At 37.4% G+C, this 27,558-nt stretch overlaps 1 protein-coding gene across 9 annotated transcripts in view; it reads right to left on the bottom strand.

Annotated features, from left to right (window-relative positions):
- Positions 1-27,558, bottom strand: part of CHODL (chondrolectin) — a 348,559-nt gene that overhangs the window by 296,159 nt on the left and 24,842 nt on the right. For all 9 annotated transcript variants that reach the window (XM_073804400.1, XM_073804394.1, XM_073804401.1 and 6 more), the window contains one exon: positions 17,645-17,812. The gene's annotated coding sequence lies outside the window, so the exon portion shown is untranslated. The remainder of the gene's footprint in view (positions 1-17,644; positions 17,813-27,558) is intronic.

Below are 27,558 nucleotides of genomic sequence, written 5' to 3'. Positions count from 1 at the left end.
CCAGACCTTGAACATCTGCCCTGTCTGTGCCTCTGAAGGCAGATTTCTGGAGATGGCACTTAAAGCTGGAACTGGATCTATCAATGTGAGTTTTCAACAGGCTGAAGTTTACTGTGCCTACTAGCAGAGGGGTTCTAGAATGTAAAGTTTCTAAGTCTAAAAGAAGAAAGAATTTGGGGAATCTAATTTTTAAAAAAGGAACCTATAGGTAAAATAATTGTCTGCCTCTCACAATTTGGAGCCAGGACCAACCGCAAACAAAAGCATATCAATTCCAGCCACCTTTCATGCAACGGAGGAAGAAACCATGTACCAAGAAAGTACTGAGTGTAATACGTTTGAGTTTTATACAAAGCTGCTCTATGTACAGAGAGGAGATGGTGGATCATGGAAAAAGACATACTATTAACACCAAAAGAAGCATGAATGACCAGAAACATGGATAAACCCCTGGCTTTAAGTAGCAGAGGAGACTGACAGGACAAAAGTATGGACAGGTCCCTGAGAGCTGCAGGTGTATGAAGGAGGCTCTATCACTCCCTACCCAACACAAGCAATTGTCAGTGCTTAAGAGAAAACATACATTCCCAAGAGACCTGAGCAAAAAACAGGATGGCCTCTAAAAGGGTCTGGAACCAGGTCCAATGTTGAGGGGTGGGTCCTCACACCAGGCAACTTTCCAACACCAGTTGGGTGTCCTACAATTCAACTCCATTCTGACACTATCTACCCAGAGATAGCATCAGATCCCACAGATTATGGTCTCAATCCCACAAAACTGCCAACTGCCCCCCTTTGGATGCCAGTCACAAGTCCAGGTTATCTCCTGTGCTTCTGGCCAACCATAGATTAGAGGTTCCCACAACCCCCTCCTGGGGTCTGACTAATTTGCCAGTAGCTCACAGAACTTAGGAAACTACTTACCAGATGGCCAGTTTATTACAAAGGATATTAAAGGATACAAATTAACAGCCAGATGAAAAGATACATAGAGCAAAGTAGGAAGGAAGGGGCGTAGACCGTCCATACCCTGATCACGCCACTCTCCCCTAATCTCGATGTGCTCACCAACCTGGAAGCCCTCCAAACCCTGTCTTTTTGGGTTTTTATGAAGGCTTCCTTACATGTGCACGATTGATTAAATCATTGGCCATTGGTGATTCAATGCAGCCCTTAGCCCCTCTGCCCTCCCTGCAAATCAAAGGATGAGACTGTAAATTCCAACCCTCTAGTCCTGGTTGGTTCCCCTGGCAACCAGCCCCCATCCTTAGGTAACAAAGGGGCTTTCCAAAAGTCACCTCATTAACATAACAAAAGACACCTTATTAACATAACAAAAGACACCTTTATCTCTCCCCTCACTTAGGAAATTCGAAGGATTTGGGGAGTTCTGTGCAAGCAGTGGGGACAAGAAGCAAATATATATTTCTTATTATAAATCACAATCTCATGATGGAGGAATTTAGCAATGAATACTGCCTGACATTACCACTGAAGTATATGGAGATTTTCAGGAAAACTCCTGCAACTGTGCCGGACAAGCACTGTTTTAACATAAACTATTGGTCCACTCATGGGTTCTAAGGGACCTGGATTGAACTGTGTAGTTAAGAGACCATGTAATTTGTGTCAAGCAACAAGGTAGGCATTGGTCCTGCTGTGATTCTGCCCTTCAAAGAAACGGCAATTTGGGGCCTAGAGTAGGTACATAGCAAATATTCCTTGAATATTTGAATACTGATTAATTAATTAATTGATTGACCCTGGGCTACTAGAAATATGTTTCAGAATAACTCCAGTTTCAGGAAGAATGAAGACTATCTTTGCTCTTCTTTTTCCTTCTCTCTTCTCCAAATTCCAGCCACACATCTCCTGTTGAAAGGAGAGGTATGTGCACAAGTAGCAATAACATTGTTATTGGGTAGAAGGTATTTTGAAGAACACAGTGGAACCTACTAGGCTCATTCAGTTCAGCAAATCTTAGAGCCTGAGGTTAATCTAAGAGTCCCTAGTTGCAAAAGAAAACCCAGGCTCCTAGGGAGAAACTGTGATGAGAAATTTAGGGCAAAAAAGCTAAGACACCCTGAAGCTAGAATTAAGATACTTCACAAAAGAGAGGATAGTATAGGGTGTGCCAAGAAGACAAAGAATTTTAAATATGGAAGAGTAAAAGGATATGATTCTCCTTTGGACCTTAGGTTTGTAGTAACTGAAAGAAGACTCACTTATATCATTAACAAGTGCACCAAACCAAGAGTGTCTTAGTTCGACTCTCTGGCAGAAGAACCTCAGTAATTGGAGAAATAAAACTTCCATGATCAAAAGAAGCTACACTTATTTGCCAGCCACATGAAGAGGCTTCTTTTCACCACTGAGGGCAAAGGGGTTTCTTTGGGACTTTTTGCATCATCAGACACTGGAGCAAATGGAAATCAATAACAAGAGAGGCCCAGGCAGGAGTCATTGTAAGGAGTTACTAAAAACGAGCTGACCGCCTAAGGAATCACCCTACTTGAGGCCTTTTTCTCCTCTCAATGAAGTGAATTACCCTGACTCTACAAGAGATGACGGGAAAAGTCTGTGAGACAATTTTGGAGTTGTGGATAAAACAACGAACAAGCAAAGCAACCAATTCAGAGGCTGACATCCAGACCTGTACTTCTGGATCATAATCCATGCCTTCAGTACTATTCCTGTGGTTGAAGTGACCTGAGCAATAAGAGCTAGACGAGAGAGGACTCAGCCATCTTCCATCTGAATAGATCAATCAAAAAGCCTTTTTAAACTCTAAGAAATATTGGGAGGTAAATAATCCTTCTTTCTTCTTGCCCCTGGTAACCCAGCTCTTGTGTACGCCTTCAAACTCCTCTCTTAGTGATGTCCATATCCACTGTGGCCCTAATTTGCAACTGTATTTCTACAATCACTGCCAGGATGAAACAACACTTTCTTCAGGGCCCCTGAAGAAAGTTTAAATTCAGACTAGAGTCATGAGCCCAAGTCCTAAGTATACTGCCTGAGACCATGAGTGCCATCTCTCCATCATTTCTTACCAAATAGGAGCCTGATAGATAACTACAGATTTGCAGATACGAATTCCATAAAACACACATAACATTAAAATGTTTAAGAAATCATATTTTAATAATGGCATATATAACAACTAGGAATTCTCATATTGCTTCAGAACTACGATCCATCCAGCCCGGTTTTATGTTGCCAAAACCAGTCTCCTAAATAATTTTTTTTTTAATCTGAGTTTCCCTTGATAGCCATTGATAGCTCTCATTTAAAAGAATAATTAAGTAATTTTAAATGTGACACGTCTTGGTCATGTAACTCATTTTTTTTTTCTTTTTGTAACAAGGTGACCCTGGGTCTTTCATGCATTCATTCTTTTTTTCCCTTTACTAATTTTTATTTTGTTCCTTTTTAATGTGGCGTTCCTTTCACAGCACCATGACGCTAAGCATTGAGATACAATGGTGAATAAGATGTGGCCCCTGTGCTCAAGAAACTCAAAATTTAGCAGAAGAAAGTGATGTGCAGTCATCTGTAAGTTAAGAATTAAAACAATTACATCATAAGGGTATGAGCAATGTCCAACAGAAGCCCAAAGGAAATAGCAATTTGTTGTAATGGAGGAGGGAGCGATAGAGGTGAATTTGAAGATTGAATAAACTGCCAGTAAAACTTAAAATAATAATAATGATGATGATAGAAGAAGAAGGAGGGGGTACAGAGGGGAGGGGAAGAGCTAGAGGGAAAGGGAGAAAGAGAAGAAGAAAAAGAAGAAGGAGAAGAGGAGGAAGAAGGAAGGAAGCAAAGAAAAAGCACATATAGTGAAGTGGAAAGATGTGGTTGCACCACATAATGTGTGAAGGGATGAGATCGAGGTGAGACCAGATGGATCCCAGCACATGGTGAATGTTGAATTTGAAACTAGTGAGCTTGAATTTTGTCAGCACATCATTGGAAGACTCTGGAGGTTTGTAAAGTACAGAATGACAGGATTCCCCGTTTTATGTTTTAGGAAGAAACTTGTATGACTAGATGTATATGTTTTGAGGAGGAAGGGCATCTATGTAAAGTTATTGCTAAGTTACGACAATGGCAATGTAAGTGGGGAATTTATAGTCTTAGAGAAGTCATGTAGATAAACTTTCCAGATGAAACTAAAATGTAAATTTAATTATCCTACGAATAGTCTTTTCTGAAGGATGAGTTTAAACGAAGCAGAAATTTTCAAACTGTTGTTTGCTGATTGTTTCCAGATGTTCTTGGCTTTTATTTTATTTGCCTACATGTAACAAAGGAAAGTGCTAAACAGGATGAGGGGAAAACTAACAGTTGTGGACCTAACACACCTGTGGCACCATGTTTCATGTTAAAAATGGCAGTTGGCAGCTATCTGGTTAACTTGATCAAAGTAGATCCAGCAAAGCAGAAATAGATCACACAAACCAAAAGTTCTCTAAGATATCCAAACAGACATTGATTATGTTAAACAGATCACAACATGAAGCAGCAATGTTTATAGATATTCACCAATAGTTAAACCAGAAGTTCTTTGTCTGAAAAATAAACCTCAACCTGTTGGAAACAAAGAATTCAAAACAAACCTTTTTAAAACCAACACTGAAACAGACTAGAACAAATTCTTACATAAAAGACAACACTATCCACAAATATGTGTACCGACTTACTCTGAAAAAAGAAAAATATTCCCCTCTGTAGCATAGCTACCAGGTCATTTCCCTTGAACTCATTAATAAGCCAAATTATTGGCTTTTATTTTTTTAACTGAAATAAATTAATTCTCTTTGCTTTGGGCATTTTCATGTATACATTTTAAGTATGCATGTGTGTGTGTTTGTGTCTGTGTATGTATTCATTCTACAGATATTCTTTCTGCACTTTTAATTTCCTTTTATTCTGCTTGGATAAACGTCATGGCTTTTTGCAGGTCATTCACATGTAAAATACTAAACACATGTACCTATCATTCTCTAGATGAGATGTATTTGATACATAAAAGACAATTTTTTAAATTTTATTCCAACTTCAAAGGTAGCTTTTCTCTCTTGAAGAAATTTTAAAACATGAATGTCATATTAATTTGTATAATCTCTGATTTAACATGTCTCGATTAAATACTTCCACAAAGACGAATAACAGGTTGTGATTATGCACTCTGAATACACTTTCCCTTAACTGTGTAGGTTTGTGATTTTTTGGCAAGTTGTTCCTACTGATGGGAGAATAAAAGCTATTAAAAGATTAAATATAAAGTGATTTCATTTTAGCTAAATGCTCTTTATTTTTCTGGTGCTTTTCTCTAAGCATTAATGTAAAAGGTCATGAATGGGTGAAATGAAAGTAGGGACATAAAAGAAGCAGAGCAGCATGGGGGCATACTTTCGGCTGTATATTAGAGAGAAGCTATACAAAGATGCAGAAGCCAAAGGCAGAGCAGAAAGAGGAGAAAGAGGTCTTTTTCTGGTCAGAAAGATGATGCTTGTGATGGTGCCATCTTCTGGAATTTTCCCAATCTGACATTTTTCTATGTAAATACCAGTAAACTCTGACAAATAGATCAGCAAATTAGAATGGTTCTTATCTAACACAATTTTGGGATATACTCTCTGAAGTAAATACCAATGGATGCCTTAAGTGGCATCCCTGGCATATCGAAGTGAATAAAAGAAAAAATGAAGGAAACCCTTTTGTCAGCACTTTAGGGGAGAAGGATTAGTTAACTACCTTTCCATGAAGGAAGTGTTACTTAAAAATTCTCCCTAGATTTATTAACTACTCACTATGCTTGTGATAATGCAATTTATTTTCTCAAAACCTTTTGTATTTCAAGGAAAAAATACTACTTTATAAGCTGGGCTTCTCTCCCGTTTTTCTGAAAGTTTCCTTTTAATGATCACATCTGGCAATAAAATAGCTCCCATGCCCAGGTATCGATATTATGCATAATTACTCACAGATGGCCAGTAAGCCACCCTGGTCCAGACAGAACAGACAAAACCTCAGGGTCAGCTTGCCCATCTGCAACAAACCTCTACAAGGGAACTCAAGAGAATCCATGTGTCAGAATCACTGCCCAAATCCACCAGCTCATGAGAAAACTGCTTTCAGATCAAAAATGGGACTAAATTAAAACTCTGACTGCTCAACCAGCACAACGAAATAGAATTGATTATATTCTCAATTCTTCACACTGGAGTACAAAAGTTCAATTTATAAGAAGAAAATAAGCTTTAGCTACTTATGTGCTTCAAAGTACAAAAAAATAAAGCTTTTAGGGTAAGTTTAGGTTACACCTTTGAGAGAGGATATGTTCTTCATTCCTCATTTCTGAGAAAAGTATAGAGAAAAATGCAAGTTATTTCTGCTTTTCCACGCCCTTAAAAATAGGTCCTTATACACTTACCATTGATCTCTGGGGTAATCCAGCTCCACATTTGTTTTTGTTTTTGTTTCTTGTGGTACGCGGGCCTCTCACTGTTGTGGCCTACTCCCGTTGCGGAGCACAGGCTCCGGATGCGCAGGCTCAGCGGCCATGGCCCACGGGCCCAGCCGCTCCGCGGCATGTGGGATCTTCCCGGACCGGGGCACGAACCCGTGTCCCCTGCATCGGCAGGCGGACTCTCAACCGCTGCGCCACCAGGGAAGCCCATGTATTTTTGTTTTTGTTTTTGTCCAGCTCCACATTTGAAAGACGCTGAATTTATTGGTGTGATTTGATCTACCCAGGACCAGGAAACGTCCTAGAAACTTCTACTCATGGAATTGAATTTGTCTTACTTCCAATTCTTTTTAATATCTTCAGCTCTTTTGATGTGGTCACATTAAAGATTGAAGAAAAAACAATGAAAACCTTAGGGGAAGCAAACACTGAGCCCTTTTTTCTTCAAATAAGTCTATTCACTGTTGTCCACTCTTTTTATGAGCTCTCATATATTGAGAATTTATCACCCGAAGCTTGTTTATATTTGAGAAGCAATGTGTTACCATCCATTTGTCTTCCTTTAACTAAAACCATAGTAGCAATATAATCCCATCCCTAAGTCATATTTTAAAGGTTTTGTTAAGAGGTGTGTTTGTAGCCTGCTCACTGGAGATGGCTCTTAGGAATTAAAAATCACAGTTTAAGGACTGTGATGAGTCAGTAAATCAGACTTCTCTTTGCTCAGAAGCAAGCATAAGGACCAGCTGGGGATAGGTAAGTTAAATGATATTCTTTCCCTAGTCACGACTTCATTTACTGATCTTGTTTGAATACTTGCCCACAACATTTTCCCCAGACACCTCTGAAAGGATTTTAAATAAGGATGCTTTTCTTGAGCCATCTGGCGGCTTCCTGGAAATCAACAGTGCAAGATGTCCCTACTCACAGAGATTGATTAGATTCACAGAGGAACCTTTCAAAGCTGGTCATTTACAACAAGATGCTCACTGCGGGCCAAACTTGCTTTAAGGTAGCTCTGGCTGAACTGATACCAATATGGTCAATCGGCATTTCAAAGATAATAAGCTCAATTCTCAGACATAAGAAATGGTAAAAAAAAAACAGGTTACACTGACACTGAAGTCATACGCAAAGGGAAAGAGGCAAAAGAACTTCCCCAAAAGGTGAATTCAGATATAGCGTACTGTTCACTCAACAAGCATTTATAGAGCACCTACTACGTAGCAGATATTATTAGGTACTAGGAAGATAGGGATGACAGAGGCACAATCCTTGCACCCCAGAAGTTCATGATCTTGTAAAGGAGAGAGCCATATAAGCAAATAACTTGCAGTTTATTTTGAAGGTTACTGAAATAATACATAAATAAAACATGAAAGATGAAAATCTGAACTAATCCTAGTGAGAAATAATCCCAGCAAAAAAGAAAGTACAAATTTAAGAGATATAAACAAATATTGTTTCTTGAAGATTAACTGGATGTGGGAGGTGTGGAGAGAAAAGCATTCAGGTTTGGGAAGGTGAATGGGGAAAGCAGGAGGAATAAAACAGAAGAGAAGGATGAAGGAGAGATACAGACTGGGGAGTCATCAGTGCATCCGGATGGATTAAAGTCATGCAAAGAGATAACAGTGTATTACCCTTTAAGAAAAGGAAAAGACCAAGAACAGATTCTGAACCACACCAAGTTTTAGGAGATAACAGAACAAGAGAATCTGGTGAAGTAGACTGAAAAGTAACAGTTGGTGAGAAAGGAGACCAAAACACAGTGGCCTTGCAGATGCCAAAATAAGTTTCAAAACAGGGAGCAGTCAATTGTATCACATGTCTCAGAAAAGTTAAGATGGAGACTGAAAAATATTTCTGGGATTTAAATATTAAGAAAATGTTACTGAACTTGGCCAGAGCAGTCAACAGCGCCTTGAAAGCAGTATCACATGGTGGGCATATTGGTGTTTGAGGAGCCATTTAATCTATCATCCAACATAAACTTAACTGAAGAACTTAACAGATCGCATTGGCTGAGAAACTGGAATATTTATTTATTCAGTGATTAGTTTCAGCTTTTACACAGAAAAATTCAGGCCAGCTATAAGAGTGTTTTGTCAACTTGCCCACAATATTCTAAATCCAATAAGCTTAGATACCAGCAGTGCTGCTGTGCAGGGTCTTGGGAAGACTCTGTTGCCAGCATTAACCCTTTGTTTGCTGTATCATAGAGAACTCTAGGATATCCCTGAGGGGAAGGGATGGAGAGGATGGAGTGGAGAGGATGTAGTGGCTTTTTACCAACAGTGTAGAAATATATCAATATTTCACCAACTTATATGACCATATCTATACAGATAGATAATCAACCCTCAGATAACCAATAAAGAAAACTGATAACATAGATAAATTCAACTTGAAATTATTAGCTTTTCAATCTTAGAGTGGTAAGTGGTAACATACTTTTTTTCAATTTACTTGTGTATCCTGTATGCAATTTATACATTCTGAATATATTCTGCATTGTTTCAGAACCCAACATGGTTTAGACAATGGGAGATCTAAGACAAGTGGAAGGTCAGCTCTTGTGACCTTAAATTCCATTCAGGGAAATAAATTGTGCATAGCTAAAACAATTGGCAATAATTACTAACATCTAAGCAATAATGTGGTGATGAGAAAAAATTAATTTAATATAAATCCTGGCGGGGCTAAGCTCAAGGGAGTGATCAGGATGGCATAATGTTATTTAAGGAAGGCTTTCAGAGGTGAGACTTGTGCTGAAAAACAGGGTATTAATAGAAATACTTTCCTTGTAAATACAACTGAAACTCTTCATTAGTCCTCTGTGTTCACATTTTATCACAAAGTAAACAGGAGTGAAACTTTAGAGTCAGTTGGTAGAGTCAAACAAGCCCTTGACTCAATAGACCAGAATCCCAGGCCTTTTTTTGTGATACGTTATGGTGAGACCCTGGAAAAGGAATCTGCCTTTCTTCTTTTTTGATCTCAACTGGTCTTATATGTAAAAGGACTCTTCGGATTACCTGTTTTCTAATATCTCCTCCAGTTCCAGGGAGTCTGATCTATCAGTTCTCAGATTCTAACTCCTCTCTAGTTGAAGAACGAGGCCAGCATTAGCAGAGTAATTTGTGGTTTTGAACCACCAAAGAGTAGATTAAAATGAAGAATTACCTGCAGGGATCTGACAAGAGCATCTTGAAGAGCAGAGATCCAGATATGCACATTCAACCCTGCTACATCATGCAACACAGGATGGGCTTCTCTGCCAACTCTTCACCGCATAGTTAACTATTCCCTTATCGACTCCTCACTGTTCACCAACCATGATGTCGGTGCTGATACCACTGAAGTTTTTGATAATACTTTAGAGCACAGCCACTATTATCTTTTAAAGGGTAGTAATTCCATTTTAATTTCCTGAAAATTCTAACTATGACTACAGTGAGTGTATTTGTTATAACACTGAATCACCTTTTTTTAAATTGAAATTACCATGTTAAAATAACATCCAAGCTGTCCTAAATCTGGAAATGTAGGAAAATAATTTTCTGTTTCTCTTTCCTGATAAGACCTACTTACTTTTTCTAAATTAGAAATGCCAATTGACTCAGACCATGGACTGTTAACCTTTGGAAAGTAAAAGAGGAAAATGAGGTAATTTCTTATGAGTAAGTTAAACTTATATTCTTTACAATAACAGATTTTTTTATTAATTGTAATAAATACTGTAGTCAATGACTCTTTGCACATTTTTTTAATTTACCTCATCTTCATATGATAAAAGAGAATTTTCTCAAGTTAATACTCATGATCAAAATCCATGATTTTCATCAAAACTCAAGAGTATAGAATCTCCTGAGGATCTTTTCTGAATTACAGATGGCTCACTGTTTTAAAAAAGGGATTTCCTTAAACTATGTCCTCACATTATCAAACATCTATGCAGACATTGAGAAATGCTGAGGAAATAAGACCAAAAACTTAGTGAACCAAGTAAAGTTGACTGGGAAGCCTCAAAGATACATGCATTTTCCACTTGAGCCAAGGATTCATCATTGCTCTATTTTTCTTTCATAAATTGGCCCTGATTACTTCTGAGGGTAAAATCAGAAAGATTCTGTAGTTTTGGGATACCCTATACCCAGGGCTAAAAGCTGACAGCAGAAATATTTTATAGCAATAGTTCTCATCTCAAAGGCCAATTTTTGTAAACTGTGTACCTTCCCCCTGCTTTTTAAAAAAATCTTCCTAATTCTTTATTTCCTTTTAGTGAGGGTGCTTGCATCCTTGACATAGAAGGAGCAAGCATTTTTGTCTTCATGGGCAAAAAAGAAAAAGCAAGTTTAAGAGACTCAAGGAGAGAAAAAGCGTCCACGGAACAGAGTAGTGTCAGCCAGAAAAGACAAGGAACTCAGGTTAAATGCTCCAATCTTGCACCAAAACAGAAGGAACACACTGAACCACTCTGGGCCAAGGAAGGACCTTCAGGCTTGGCAGTGAATGGGTTCGAACCCTGGTCGGGGAAATAAGATCCCGCATGCCTCGCCGTGTGGCCAAAAAAAGTAAAAAATAAATTAAAAATTTATTTAAAAAAAAAGACCCATATGTAGTTCCCCTACATTCAGAGAGTGGACTGAATTTTCCAGCTTATAACCAAAGGTTCAGAGCTAAATAAACCTGCCTTTGTTGTACTGCTCTTTCCTTATATTTCCAGCAAGTTTAGACAGAAATAGCATCCTAGACTCTAACTTTCTCACTAACTTCCACTGAGAAAATCTTAATTTTGGTTTTACAATCGTCCTTATTTGTATCCCTTTGGCTCTCAACACTGAGTGTTTGTTTATTCCTACCAAGAGCCTGACAGGAACAGATGAACATCTGAATTTCTATACTTTTGCAAGCTGGCTCTGCACATAGACACTGAACAAGTGCTTTTGAAGATAATGTTATTGGAAGACTAAAATAAAAAAGTAGTAGGATACCAGGATGTATTAACAGGGGTGCAACTTGCCAGGAGTCAGGAAGCAACCTTCCTCTTCTTGGCAATGGCCTGACCCTAATAGAATACTGTGTCCAGTGTTTGTCTTTGCAGTTTAAAATGAATATGAAGAAATTTGAGAGGGGCTAAAGGAGAGCAAAAAAAGTAAAATACACTGAGGAAAAAAAAATGAAAAGCAGTTATTTGGAAAAAAGAGTAAAGATACCAAGGTTGTTTAAACTGGAAAAGAAAAGCCTGGGAGAGATTTCATGGGAAGTGTCATAGCAAGTAAAAAAATCAACCAAATTATTCTGCATCTTGATCAAGGAAATAATGAGAGGAAATGTGCTAAAATTAGAGTGAGGGCAAGAGCTTGAGTAGGCATAAGAAAGAAATTCTTGGCCTTGACATTGGAACTCTGGAGTATACTGTCAAAAAAGTTGTGAAATTTCTTGGAAACATCAATAACAATCTGTACTAATTGGTGAAAGCATTTTTCTGCCACAAGAAAAACATTTAAATCAGAAAACTTCTTGAATTCCCGATCCTGGGGCATATTTATATGAATTTAGCTACCTAAAAAGCAAGGTCATATCAAAATTCCCAAGCCCAAAACATTTTTTTCATAAACAGTATTTAGGTCTCTGACTCCGCCAGGTTTTATTTGATTAGATTTAAGAAGCCTGAAGTTTGTGCTCAAAGATTTTTTTATTATTTCTATAATGTATCTTTGTCTCTTTTCTTGCATCAGAGTCTCTTTTTAGTAATTATTTAGGGCTCTGAGATTACTGAAAAGAAGATAAGGACATTCTGGTTTATAGCATATGAGACATCCAAGTTGACTTCCTGGTCAAGCCTTCTACAAAAAAGGTACAAAATAAAACCATCTCCCATTTCGATAATTCATGGTCCCTTTCCAGGTAAGTTTCCTTCACCACATTAATAACGGTCTACTCAGTGTGGTTTCCCAAGGCCTGAATGAACAAAATGTGGAGGAGAAAAGAGAGAGAGGAAGTTAAGAAAGAAGTATGAATAAGATCAAAGAGCATAAAATAGGAAGAGTAAGAAGTTTGAACTTTATTTTGATGAGGTGGGGGGACACTGAAAGATTTTAGGTAGAAAAGAGATCTAATCCAATGTTTATTTTATTGAAATCATTCTGAAAGTGTAGAGAATGGAATAGAATGAGGTGAGACCAGATGTGAGATATGATGATGGCTTAAACATGGTAGTGGCAATCAAGGTGGAGCATGTCAAGTGGTTCCAGAGATATTTAAGAGGCATAGTGATTAATTAGATGAAATACAGGGTTGGTGAATGAGAGAAAAATCAAGGACAATTCTCACGTATCTGATATAAAGAAAGATTGGGAGGATGGAGGTGCTTCTTTTCCAATTTAGTCACTCTAAGCCTGAAAGCTCCAAGGATACATATAAGAAGATTCCCTGGCAGTTATGTGAACTCCTCAAAATCTTTTTCTTCCTGGATCAAAGGCATTGGCATTCAGTTGAACAAATAGTTGAATTGCCTTTAACATATTTCTGAGGCTTTGCTGAGATATCCTTGTTTAATCCTCAAAACTTACTTGACAAATGTCATACCTGACAAATGTCCCATAAATTATTTGACAAATGAAGTACTAGAAACACCAAACCATGCAAGTCTGGAATCCAAATGCCCTGATTGTTTCATAGCACTTCAGATTTTTGTGAAAATTCTGTTCCCCCAAATCAAGTGATTTTTCCCCCATTTCCAAGGGCAATTCAAAATTTCAACTACTCTAAATCTTATGTGCAGTAGCAAATCCACTCATTATATAATTTTCAGGTTTATTTGGAAACTCTAAGATGAGCTGCTTTGGTGGTTTCTGCATTAGCACTCCCCTGGCGACTGTGTCAGGGTTGTCATGCAGTTTTAATTGAATCTGCTTAACACTCTCCTGGAGATTAAAAGTAAGTGCTTCCAAGAGGAAAGAAAAGTAATAGAACAGAAGAGCTTAAAGTCAGGCTGTAAGATTTCAAGAGAAAGGAATAGAACAATTGTATATTGTATATATAGTTGTAAGTGTATAGCACTTACAACTATGACAATAATAGCACAGATTCTACTAAATAAACACTTCAGTGTTTCTTTAATTCACGGTTTGTTCTCAGAGAAACTGTCTCAAAGATGGACAACGGGAGGTCAAGAGTAGCCATTTATTCATTCAATGAATGTCATCTGCAATCATGAAATGAATCTAGGAATATTATTATTAATCCCATGACTTCAGGCAGGTAACTTTATTTAAGGGAAAGAAAAGAAAGCATAATTATTTTTAAACTGGCCATTTTGATTCATTTGGTCAAGGTGGTAGGCTGAAAATTTCTTAGAAGAGAATTACTCTTTTGTTGAAAACATCTTAATGACATGTTTATTATGGCAATTTCTGAGTGAATGAAATGGAGACAAAACACCTTTAATCCATCATTCTTAACTAGAAGTTTTTTTTCAAACACATATATAATATTTAACTTGCAACTGAAAAGCCAAGGATGTGACACAATTAGGCTGCACTTCCAGAATATATATGCGTTTACACTTCTCACACAGACAATTTAATCTGGAAAACTTCTTGAGCCAAATGTATTACCCAGCATGACTCTGCAGCTTTCTAGAAATTGCATCCTAAAGACAGCTAAATTACATCTGAGAACTGGGAATCCATTTCCTTCCAGAAATTATTCACAAAAAGAAACAAAGACTAGATTGTTTTAAGTAGCTTCATGTCTCCAGCATGTTACTGTTGCAACCACCATTAACACTGTACTTGGGGTTTATAAAACTGGTGAAATCAGTTCCCAGTCAGAAGAAGAAAGTTGAAAGTAATCAAATTGTTACACAATGAGATATTCTAAGTCCGTATCCAAATTTAGCATTCCATAGAGTTATATGTACCCCATGAAGCATTTTTTAAAATCACACAATAGTAATCTACCAATCTATGAATGATTTCTCCATATTCACACCCAGTCATACATTCCCAAACTGAGAAATCCTTTCCACAGTCTTTACTGAACACATACTAAGCACCTCCCATGTGAGGGAAGGGGCCCCAGGGTGAAAGCAATAGAGAGTTCAAGTCCATATTCCCAATTTAGCATTAGGTAGATTCCTATGTTATGCCCCTAATTTAGCAGGCAAAGGAGAACTCTAAAAGTTTCCAGTCTGCAATGAAGCAACTGTAACTCAATATTTTTAGGTATAGAGGGTGATTAGTATTGCACAAAAATAAAAGTTTCTAAAACAGTCTAAGCATCTCATTTCATATTCAGCTTTGGCCAGTAGAAGTCAATCAATTAACTCTCAATTAGTTCACCTCATACAGAATAAGGTTGATAATAAAGGAATCATTAAATCTCTATTTCTAAGAAGTTTGTCTATGTGCCCACCACTTTCACCCCACTAGTCACTGTCAGATGGATGTCAGCAAAGAAAAGGAAATATATTTCTCAGCAAAAATGCAGCTGGGGGCAAGGAGGGGAGCTACCAAAAGTCTACATAATGGTTATATAAACACTTATCTCTAAACTTCTGCTCCTTCTAACCTTGGAAAGGTGGAGCATCGTTATATCTCTAAAGGAAACCACAGGAACAACATGACCCTTAAGAGCATGCTATTCTGTATTAATGCATTAACATGCATTCAAGATTAATTTCCACACCAGGACAAATAAACATTCATTATTAAAGAGAAAATTCCACAGTTATCACATCAGGGACTTATGGTCCCAATTGGACGATTCAATTATTGGCCTAAGGAAGGGTCCTTTTAAAAGAGCCACTTTGAAAAGTCTGTGAAAATTGATTTTAACTAACTGCTTCTCAATGTCTCTACCTCATGTCAAATAGTGTCAGGTCCTTACACATAAACATGGCTACAGCTTAAAAGAAAAAAAGGTGATTTTTCATAAGCTCATTTTTCATTTCATTCTGCATCCTCCTCATAGTAAACAGGAAGAAATAAAAATGTGTCCTCTACAGACATACCTTCTTTACACTTCACTTTACTACTCTTTGCAGATATTGCATTTTTTACAAATTGAAGGTTTGTGGCAACCCTACTTCAAGCAAGTCTATTGGTGCCATTTTTCCAACATTATTTGCCCACTTTGTGTCTCTGAATCACATTTTGGTAATTCTTGCAATATTTCAAACCCTCCACCAGCAAAATATTAAGACTCACTGAAGACTCAGATGATGGTTAGCATTTTTTAGCAATAAAGTATTTTTTAATAAAGACATGTACTTTTTAGACATAATGCTATTGCACACTTATTAGACTACAGTATATTGTAAGCATAACTTTTATATACGCTGATAAACCAAAAAAATTGTGTGACTTGCTTTATCACAATATTCGCTTTAGTGTGGTAGTCTGGAACCGAACCCATAATATGTCCAAGGTACACCTGTACTTATCTGGTCACTGCCCAATTTCCCAGATATTCATAAGCAGCATCTGCAGTAGAGAAGTATGATGCTCTGGCTGCTGTTAGAGTTCATTATCATTGTTGTATATGTGCTCAGGTCAAGCTGAAGACATTTCACAGCACAATCTTCAAGACCAACAACTTTTAAAGATTAAAGATACCTATAAGGTCAATTGTTCCTTTCCAATTCTACCTTACTAGTAGGGGTCTTTGTTTTACTCAATCTGACTTCTGCTGAGAGCACTAAGCAGTGGGCAACCCAAGTTGCAGTTGTTCCCTTTCTTCTGTGCCATTTGAATCATCTGTCCTTCACTCTCCACCTTTCTAGGAACAACATACTGCAGAGAATCATATGGTAGACCAAGTCAGGTTCACAGTGAAAGAACTTCATCAAAAGGTTGCTCTCAGCAGAGGAAGGAAATGTTCTTCTTTTTTATTTATTGCCCATCAGACCTATCATGGTACACTTCCCATCAGCATTTCTTTTCCTGGTTTTGCTTTCAGCAAAGCCTATCCTGATAAAACTCGTATCCATTTCTAGCCTGGATACGAAGGAACTGGATACACATCATAATATTAGATCAATTCTTCTTCAAACTAGAAGTGCTTCCCTTTTTTTTTATATTTGCCAAATGCAAAGAAAAGCACTTCCCCTTTTTAGTTGAAATAAAAGAGTCTCAGAACACTTCCTGTATTAGAAACATAACGCATAGCAACAGAAATGGGTCCCAATTTATGGTGGCCTCAGACAGCCTACCATTTTTTACAAGTTATGGCACAGTCATCAATAACTCTGACATCCAGATTTCATAATGCAACCAAGAAAATGAAGATCAGAAGATAAGGCTCCAGTGGTGAGGTTATGTTAACATAGACTTCTATTGTCAGTGATCCCCAAAAACCAAAACAGTGTCTTTGTTTAAGCCTAATGTATAGTTTCAGCAGAACTGGGATCCTAACACCAAACCACCCTTGAATACTTGCTCATTTATCATACTAAGCATCTCATGCAATTATTCTTCCAGTTGGAAACTTGGGCAGAGAAATGAGATGACTATTACTGGCTTAATGCTAGGTAACAAAAAATACAGGTCAGCTGTAACATTTTTGCAACTTTAGTTGAGATGACAAAGAGTCAGTCTAGGTGCTATAACCGATACAACGGACTGGGTGGCTTATACACAACAGAAATTTATGTCTCACTGTTCTGGAAACTGGCAAGTCCAGGATCAAGGTGCCAACAGATTCAGTGTCTTGTGAGATCCCCCTTCGTAGTGCATAGACAGCTGTCTTCTTGCTTTATCCTCACATGGGTGACGAGGTGAGGGAGCTCTCTGGGGTCTCTTTTAGAAAGACACTAATCCCATTCATGAGGGCTCCCCCCTTGTGACCTAATCAGATCCCAAAGGCCCCACCTCCAAAATACCATTGGGGATTAGGTTTCAACCTACAAAATTTTTGGTGGGAAAGGGGAGTTAACAAACATTCAGGCTATAACAATATTTATATATTTTTTTAATTACACAGGTAAATCACAACTGTATATTAAAACATTTAAATACTTCAGATAAGATCAAAACTCCCCTTCCAGGAACGCTCTCCATTCATTCCCCAGGGATAAACTCTTTTCTTGTAGCTCCCACACTCACCCTCTTCTAGCCCTGCCACCTCAGTGTTATGAAGAAGCCCAGACCAACTTACCAGAAGATGAGAGATCATGTGGAGGAGAGCTGAGGAGTCTCAGGCAATATCCAGCACCCATTGCCACACATCTGAGTGAAGACAACCTGGACCCTCCAGCCACAGTGGAGTCTTCAAGGTAACTGCAGATTAAATGACCCCAGCATAAGGACCTCACAGATTTCCAACCTACGGATAATGAGAAATAATAAACTATTGCTTTAAGCCTGGTTTGTTACACAGCAACAGATAACTGAAAAGTAACCTTTGCCCATTTTTCTATTAGGCTAGTTCTTTCTCATTATTAGAATGCTGTTTTAAGTTTTTATTCTAAAATATACTCCTTTTTAGATTTCACAAATATTTAGTCTATCAGTTGTATTAATCAGTGTTCATCAAGAAAAACAGAACCGGTAGGAAATATCTGTTAACAGAGTTATTGCAGGGAATTGGCTTATGCAATTGTAGAGGTCGCCTAGGTAAGTAAGTTCAAAATCCATAGGGCAGGCCTGCTCAAATGAACTGAAGCTGCAGTCCATGAGGCAGAATTTCTTCTCCTTCAAGAAAACCTCAATTCTGATCATAAGGGCTTCCAAAAGATTAAACCAAGCCCACCCACATAATCTAAAATAATCTCCTTTACTTAAAGTCAACTAATTATGGACTTTAACAGCATCTTCAAAATACCTTCTCAGCAACACCTAGGTTAGTGTTTGAATAAATAATGGAGACTGTAGCTTACCGAAGCAGACATAAAAAATTGACCATCACACTTGTCTTTAAATTTACATGGTGCCGTTAATCAAAATTAAGTTTTTTATTTTGATGTAATCAAATGTATCAATCTTCTCCTTTATGTTTTTGGTACCATGTTTAAAAACAACTGCTTGAGAGAAAGAAGAACAAAAAAAACCCAAAGCTAGCAGAAGGAAAGAAATCATAAAGATCAGATCAGAAATCAATGAAAAAGAAATGAAGGAAATGATAGCAAAGATCAATAAAACGAAAAGCTGGTTCTTTGAGAAGATAAACAAAATTGATAAACCATTAGCCAGACACATCAAGAAAAAAAGGGAGAAGACTCAAATCAATAGAATTAGAAATGAAAAAGGAGAAGTAACAACTGACACTGCAGAAATACAAAACATCATGAGAGATTACTACAAGCAACCCTATGCCAATAAAATGGACAACCTGGAAGAAATGGAGAAATTCTTAGAAATGCACAACCTGCCAAGACTGAATCAGGAAGAAATAGAAAATATGAACAGACCAATAACAAGCACTGAAATTGAAACTGTGATTAAAAATCCATCAACAAACAAAAGCCCAGGATCAGATGGCTTCACAGGCGAATTCTATCAAACATTTAGAGAAGAGCAAACACCTATCCTTCTCAAACTCTTCCAAAATATAGCAGAGGGAGGAACACTCCCAAACTCATTCTACAAGGCCACCATCACCCTGATACCAAAACCAGACAAGGATGTCACAAAGAAAGAAAACTACAGGCCAATATCACTGATGAACATAGATGCAAAAATTTTCAACAAAATACTAGCAAACAGAATCCAACAGCACATTAAAAGGATCATACACCGTGATCAAGTGGGGTTTATCCCAGGAATGCAAGGATTCTTCAATATGTGCAAATCAATCAATGTGATACCCCATATTAACAAATTGAAGGAGAAAAACCATATGGTCATCTCAATAGATGCAGAGAAAGCTTTCGATAAAATTCAACAACGATTTATGATAAAAACCCTGCAAAAAGTAGGCATAGAGGGAACTTTCCTCAACATAATAAAGGCCATATATGATAAACCCATAGCCAACATCACCCTCAATGGTGAAAAACGGAAAGCATTTCCACTAAGATCAGGAACAAGACAAGGTTGCCCACTCTCACCACTCTTATTCAACATAGTTTTGGAAGTTTTAGTCACAGCAATCAGAGAAGAAAATGAAATAAAAGGAATCCAAATCAGAAAAGAAGAAGTAAAGCTGTCACTGTTTGCAGATGACATGATACTATACATAGAGAATCCTAAAGATGCTACCAGAAAACTACTAGAGCTAGTCAATGAATTTGGTAAAGTAGCAGGATACAAAATCAATGCGCAGAAATCTCTGGCATTCCTATACACTAATGATGAAAAATCTGAAAGTGAAATCAAGAAAACACTCCCATTTACCATTGCAACAAAAAGAATAAAATATCTAGGAATAAACCTACCTAAGGAGACAAAAGACCTGTATGCAGAAAACTATAAGACACTGATGAAAGAAATTAAAGATGATACAAATAGAAGGAGAGATATACCATGTTCTTGGATTGGAAGAATCAACATTGTGAAAATGACTCTACTACCCAAAGCAATCTACAGATTCAATGCAATCCCTATCAAACTACGAATGTCATTTTTCACAGAACTAGATCAAAAAATTTCACAATTTGTATGGAAACACAAAAGACCCCAAATAGCCAAAGCAATCTTGAGAATGAAAAACGGAGCTGGAGGAATCAGGCTCCCTGACTTCAGACTATACTACAAAGCTACAGTAATCAAGACAGTATGGTACTGGCACAAAATATATAGAGAGATCAATGGAACAGGATAGAAAGCCCAGAGGTAAACCCACACACATATGGTCACCTTATCTTTGATAAAGGAGACAGGAATGTACAGTGGAAAAAGGACAGCCTCTTCAATAAGTGGTGCTGGGAAAACTGGACAGGTACATGTAAAGGTATGAGATTAGAACACTCCCTAAAACCATACACAAAAATAAGCTCAAAATGGATTAAAGACCTAAATGTAAGGCCAGAAACTATCAAACTCTTAGAGGAAAACATAGGCAGAACACTCTACGACATAAATCACAGCAAGATCCTTTTTGACCCACCTCCTAGAGAAATGGAAATAAAAACAAAAATAAAAAAATGGGACCTAATGAAACTTCAAAGCTTTTGCACAGCAAAGGAAACCATAAACAAGACCAAAAGACAACCCTCAGAATGGGAGAAAATATTTGCAAATGAAGCAACTGACAAAGGATTAATCTCCAAAATTTACAAGCAGCTCATGCAGCTCAGTATCAAAAAAAACAAACAACCCAATCCAAAAATGGGCAGAAGACCTAAATAGACATTTCTCCAAAGAAGATATACAGATTGCCAACAAACACATGAAAGAATGCTCAACATCATTAATCATTAGAGAAATGCAAATCAAAACTACAATGAGATATTATCTCACACTGGTCAGAATGGCCATCATCAAAAAATCTAGAAACAATAAATGCTGGAGAGGGTGTGGAGAAAAGGGAACACTCTTGCACTGCTGATGGGAATGTGAATTGGTACAGCCACTATGGAGAACAGTATGGAGGTTCCTTAAAAAACTACAAATAGAACTACCATATGACCCAGCAATCCCACTACTGGACATATACCCTGAGAAAACCAAAATTCAAAAAGAGTCATGTACCAAAATGTTCATTGCAGCTCTATTTACAATAGCCCAGAGATGGAAACAACCTAAGTGCCCATCATCAGATGAATGGATAAAGAAGATGTGGCACATACATACAATGGAATATTACTCAGCCATAAAAAGAAATGAAATTGAGCTACTTGTAATGTGGTGGATAGACCTAGAGTCTGTCATACAGAGTGAAGTAAGTCAGAAAGAGAAAGACAAATACCATATGCAAACACATATATATGGAATTTAAGAAAAAAAATGTCATGAAGAACCTAGGGGTAAGACAGGAATAAAGACACAGACCTACTGGAGAACGGACTTGAGGATATGGGGAGGGGGAAGGGTGAGCTGTGACAGGGCGAGAGAGAGTCATGGACATATATACACTAACAAACGTAAGGTAGATAGCTAGTGGGAGGCAGCTGCATGGCACAGGGATATCGGCTCGGTGCTTTGTGACCGCCTGGAGGGGTGGGATAGGGAGGGTGGGAGGGAGGGAGATGCAAGAGGGAAGAGATATAAGAACATATGTATATGTGTAACTGATTCACTTTGTTATAAAGCAGAAACTAACACACCATTGTAAAGCAATTATACCCCAATAAAGATGTTAAAAAAAAAAAAGATACATGCTACAAGTATACATTGTATAGGACAGGGACTGTAGCCAATATTTTATAATTACTGTAAGTGGTGTATAACCCTTAAAAATTGTGAATCACTATATTGTACACCTTTTATATAATATTGTACATCAACTATATTTCAATTAAAAAACATTCAAATGGATAAAGAAGATGTGATGCACACATATGCACACACACAATGGAATACTACTCAGCCATAAAAAAGAATGGAATCTTTCCATTTGCAACAACATGGATATAGCTGGAGGGTATTGTGCTTGGTGAAATAATTCAGACAGAGAAAGGCAAATGCTATATGATTCCTTTTATATGTGGAATCTATAAAACAAAACAAATGAACAAATAAAATAAAATAGAAACTGACTCACAGATGCACAGAGAACAAACTGGCAATTGCCAGAGTGGAGGGGGTGGGGGAATGGACGAAATAAGTAAGGAGGATTAAGACCTACAAACTTCCAGTCATATAATAAATGCATGGGGATGCAATATAAAGCATAGGGAACACAGCCAACAATATTGTAATAACTTTGTATGGTGACAGATGGTTTCTAGACTTATCATGAAGATCATTTCATAATGTATATAAATGTTGAACCACTATGTTGTACCCCTGAAACCAATATTATATGCCAATTATACGTCAATAAAAAAATAATAATAAAAAATTTAAAAACCATTTCTTTTGCCCATGTTTCTAAACAAATTCTATTATATTTTATGATCTTTGTGAGTCTGTGTGCTTGTTTTTGCTCTTAGAATTACTATTAGATACATTATCTACCTGAATTTTTTAATGACCATGTATAGTGGGTAAACAAACCTTTCCCCTAAAATGGATAATCAAATGTCCTTACACAATTTTTTGTAAAGTTAACTTTCGATCCATTCATTTGAAATGCCATGTTGCTTTTAAGTAAACGTTTCACAGGAACATTATCTTTCTGTTTTTTACCTTTTATTAAGGTACTTGGCCAATATTTCCTTCACATTGTAAACCAAAGCCAATTCATTGATTAGAATGACAGTATAGTTGTACCATCCTGAGTATTTAGAGGAGTTGATGCCCTGCTCCTTAATCTGTGTATGCATGTGTGTTAAACATTAGAAACGAGCTTTTTGGATTCTACAGATTGTACTACTGTTATTGCTATGTGACACTATTCCAGGCATTAAAATAGGCCCTGAGAAGAAAACCTGAGGCAAGTTAAACTATCAGTTGCTCTTTATAAAATCTGAAATTAGGTCTGAGAATACATCAGAGTCTGCCTTGTCTTTAGAACTAAAAGGAAATGAAGTCACGAAAGTTATATCATGGCTATATTTTACCAAGTTGACTGAGTATAAGAAAAATAAAACTAAAGACTGAGAAGAATAAAGCAGGGTACACAAAGATTTAGAGATAAGAGATAGCAAGCAATACATGTTGGCTCTCTATTTCCTTATTCTAGACCCTACCAAGACCTATCTTTGTTCTGGGCCTGGAATCCCATGAAAACTCTCTTAAGTCCTTATTGATAGTTTCCTTTTGTGTAAGTGGCATAGATGCCCTTATCTTATCCAAATGGAAGTTTGTTGGTTTATTAAAAAGGCACACAAATGAGAAACTTAACTAGATACAATCCAGCGAGTCTTGTAATCTGACAGTATGCTTTACAGCAGGAATGAAGAGTATCTATTAATACAATGAGTTACTTAATCAGAGATTATTTAAGAGCGCTTCTATTCAGCTCACAACAGATAATCCAATTTCCCTTGGTAACAACAACATTCTGTGTATTATTTTTTTAATTTTTTGTGTATATAAGACACATCCAGAAAAGTGTATAAAACATAAATGTAACAGCTTTACAGAGAGAGGTTACACTTGTAACCTCCAACCAGGTCAAAAAATGAAACATTAGCAGAACCCCAGAAGCCTCCATAATGTTTCCTCCCAATTACTATAACCCTCTGCTCCTCAAAATCAACCACTATACTCTCTTCTAGCATTGTAAGTGTGCCTGCTGACAAACTTTATGTAAATGGAATCTTAAACTATTATTTTGTCTTATTTATTTTCCCTAATACTATGTTTGCGAGATTAATCCACTGTAATTTGTCATAGTAGGTCATTAATTTTCTCCGCTGTATCATATTTGTTTGCACGAATATAACTGAATTTACATGCCCATTCATTGCCTCATGGAAATGAGGCTGTTTCTAGGTTTCTGGCTATTATGAATAATACTGAGATATATATTTCTGTAACATCTTTCAGTGAAGATAGTTTTGAGTTGCAGTTGGATTTTTACCCAGGAGTGAAATCCCTGGGTCATTCACTGGGTTTGCTCAGTCTTGGTAGATAATGCCAAGCTGCAGGACTACCTACGTAACTTTCTGGGCCCAGTGATATGTGAAAATTCACAGCCTCTTGTTCAAAAATTATTAAGAATTTCAAGACAGAAACAACAGGACACTAAAACAAGTGCAGGGCCCTTCTAAACCCTCTGTGACCACACAGGTCACTCACCCATGAAGCTGATCCTGCCAGACTTTTTCCCAAATTGGTTGTACCAATTTTTACACTCCAAAATTTTTCATATCATTTGGATTCATGGAATTGTGAGTCTTGTAATGGGGCTGACCATTTTATGATTGTAAGAGTAGCCCCAGAATTCTATCTCAGGAAAAAACATTTGGGAAAACTCCTTGTTTAATAAAGCTCACAGGGAAAAGGGAGACATTCTGAAGGAAAAACCAAGGCAACCAAAATGAATACTGGATTTTATTCATGGGACAAAATGAGGAATGTATTTCCCTCTGAACTGAGTAGGAGAGGCGAGAGGTAAAAGGCAGAGAAAGGAAAGAAGAAAGAGAAAGGTATGAATTTGGGTGGTGAAAAATGCCCATTGTCAGAACTTTACTAATAAGAGTTTGTAATGTTCAATTTTCATTTGTTTGCATTTCTAAATTGTAAGCATTTCTCCCTATTTCCCACCAATAAACTTTCCTAATTGTGTGAGGATAGTTTCTTTATAAACATTGATAAGGAGCAATGTGCCACGTTTAAACAAGGCCTCTGTGGAAACAAAATTAGACACCATAGTAACAAAAATCCAGCAGAAGCAGGAAACTGGAATCAGAGATGAGCTGCCCACATGTCCATAGGCCCTTGGGAATTTTTGAAACTGCTTAGACCTTCACAAAGCATAAAATGTAGGTTTCAGCTGATTTTATTTAAAAGCAGGGCCCACAAGCACTATATATAAGAAGTAGTTATTTCCATATCAATTGACAGCTATCATGAACACTGCACTACTTCACCTCTAAATAAATGTAATCTGATAGGAATACAGAACTTTGCTTTCTTGTCAAAATAGAACAGCAATCATCTTTAATACTCAAGGGTTCCAGTATACCAGTAGACACCGGAATAGCCTGTAGAAGTGACAGCATTTCTGCACAAAAATGGCAAAACCGAGTGGAGAGAATATGGTGACTAGTGCGATGAGATGGTGTCAACGGTAAGCATCATTTTCATCAGTGGGGACTGAAGCAGGATGGGGGGGGTTCATTCCATGCAGTGATTAACCATACTTCATGAAAAGCAATCCGGTAATAGGTGTGTGTGGATTGGGGTTGCGGATGGAGGAAACTAGGGAGAGAGAAGGGATGTTTCCAGAGAGGTAGGATCCTCAATAGCAAGTTAGAGCAAAAGCCACTAGAACACAAGTTATACAATTTCTAGAAGCTTAAGAAGCTTCAAGTTACACTTTTTCTGGTGTTGTAGGTTATTTCTGTTTATACTTCCCAGCCAGAGCTTTGACCTCTACAAGCACATCAAGGACATGTGCCTTATTTCATTTATCTTGGTATCCTTGGGCTTTAGCACAGCATCTGGCATATATTAGGTGCTTAATAATGCTTGTTAATTATCTGACATATGAATTAAATGAGGTGGCAAACTTTCATTTAAAAAACACAGAAAATTTTTCCACCAATGAAAGTTATCTGAAAAGTTTACCAAAATGAAAAGGTGAGAAAAGTTATCCAAAAACCAAAATCATAGTTAATAAAGAACAAAGAGTAAAAAAAGAAATCTAAGTTCCACTGGTTAAAGAGATGAATTTCTAGACAATGTGAAGATTGTCAGAACCACAGGAATATAGACCATATCCATGAGGAGACAATGTATTTTTCTGAAAACACAATGAGAAGGGATTAGACAAAACTCCAAGTATGACTTTGGGCAAATAATTTTAACCATAAAAATTACAAACCTGGATCACCCTTTCTGTGGGCTTTTGCTGCCTGTACCCAGGACACTAAACACTCCCAAGACAAGACAGAGAGCCATTCAGACTTGGCACGTTATGAATTCTTGCAATCTAACTTCGAACAAGCCCTCTGTATTCACCAATCCCATAACCATGACCAGCTCTGCTCCTCCCAGTGACTAGTTCAAGACCTCTTTTCTCTGCTGTCTCCCTCCTTCTTCCTTAGCAGATGACTTCTCCGACTTTACAGAAAATTAAGGCACTGGTGCCATCAAGTTCTTGTCGTATATTAACCCCTGTCCTCATCTTCGTGCCTATCTATCTCCATATCTACCCTTCCTTTCCAAAATTATAATGGAAGTTGTTTCCCTTCCCCTCTCCAAAGATTACTCCTCCATGTATGTTCTCAGTCACACCCCTTCCTAATTTCTGTGGACCTTGAATCCTAGACTTATCAACCATCTCCCCAGCATCTTTTCACACTGCTGGATTCCTATGTTTTGTATGATTCCAAATATGCAAATGTATAGCCTAACTTTAAAACAAAATATAATAAAACAAAAACCTTCTATTGACTTCTATTGAAGAAACTCGCCTTCTCAGTACTATGAAATTTCTCTGAACTACCAAATTTTTCAGTGATCTCTGCCCAATAGCTTTTTTTCTTTACCCCACCTTATATCTTTAACTCCTTGAAAAGGATTTAAGGGTTTCTTTCCTGTCTATCTTTCAAACCCACCTTCCATACTTCATCATTTTTGATAAAAGATTTGTTCTGTCAAACCAAAACCATTAAGGTCATCTTGCTAGTTTCTTCTAACTCTTTGCATCTCACAACCCATCAGTCACCAAGTCCTATCAATTCTTCCCTGACATGGACTTTTAGATGTGTACCTTGTTCTTTGACTAAATCCCTAACTATTTATGCTTGGGATACTGAAATTGCCTACTAGCTAGTTATATGAATTAGGAAGTGCTATGTCAATAAATGATCCCAAAATCTCAATGACTGATAGCAAGAGAGTTTATTTCAAGTTTAAGATATGGGTTGTTGCGGGACTCTGCTTCATGATTCTTCACCCTGAGATTCAAGGTGATGAAGCTGCCCTTGTATAAAAAATTGCCAATCTCACAGTAAAAAGAAAAGAGAACATGGCAAACCATAATTCAGCTCTTGAAGCTTCTCCTTGGAAGTGGCACTCATCACTTTTTATTGCTTCCAAATAGCACATTCCCTGTGTCTTCACGCTCTGCTCACCATCTCCCACCTCACCCAACCAGCAGTGCCGCTGAAAAACCTACATCCTCTTCAGCATTCTCAGAAGATATTCCTTGTGTACATCAAGACACTCCAGATCCCTCTCCAATAATTCCTTCCCTAACTCTTGTTGGTGCTACACTCCTTAGAGATTTAATATATCAGTATACAATGCTAGTATAGGTGGCTAGTTTGCACAACAGTTGCATCTATATATCTAATTTCTCCAACTATATTGTATATATTTTGTGATCAACAATAATTCTTAATAACTGCCGTT

The sequence above is a fragment of the Tursiops truncatus genome, chromosome 4, assembly GCF_011762595.2.
Source record: "Tursiops truncatus isolate mTurTru1 chromosome 4, mTurTru1.mat.Y, whole genome shotgun sequence".
Lineage (NCBI taxonomy): Eukaryota > Metazoa > Chordata > Mammalia > Artiodactyla > Delphinidae > Tursiops > Tursiops truncatus.
This window is presented reverse-complemented; position numbering and strand designations above follow the sequence as displayed.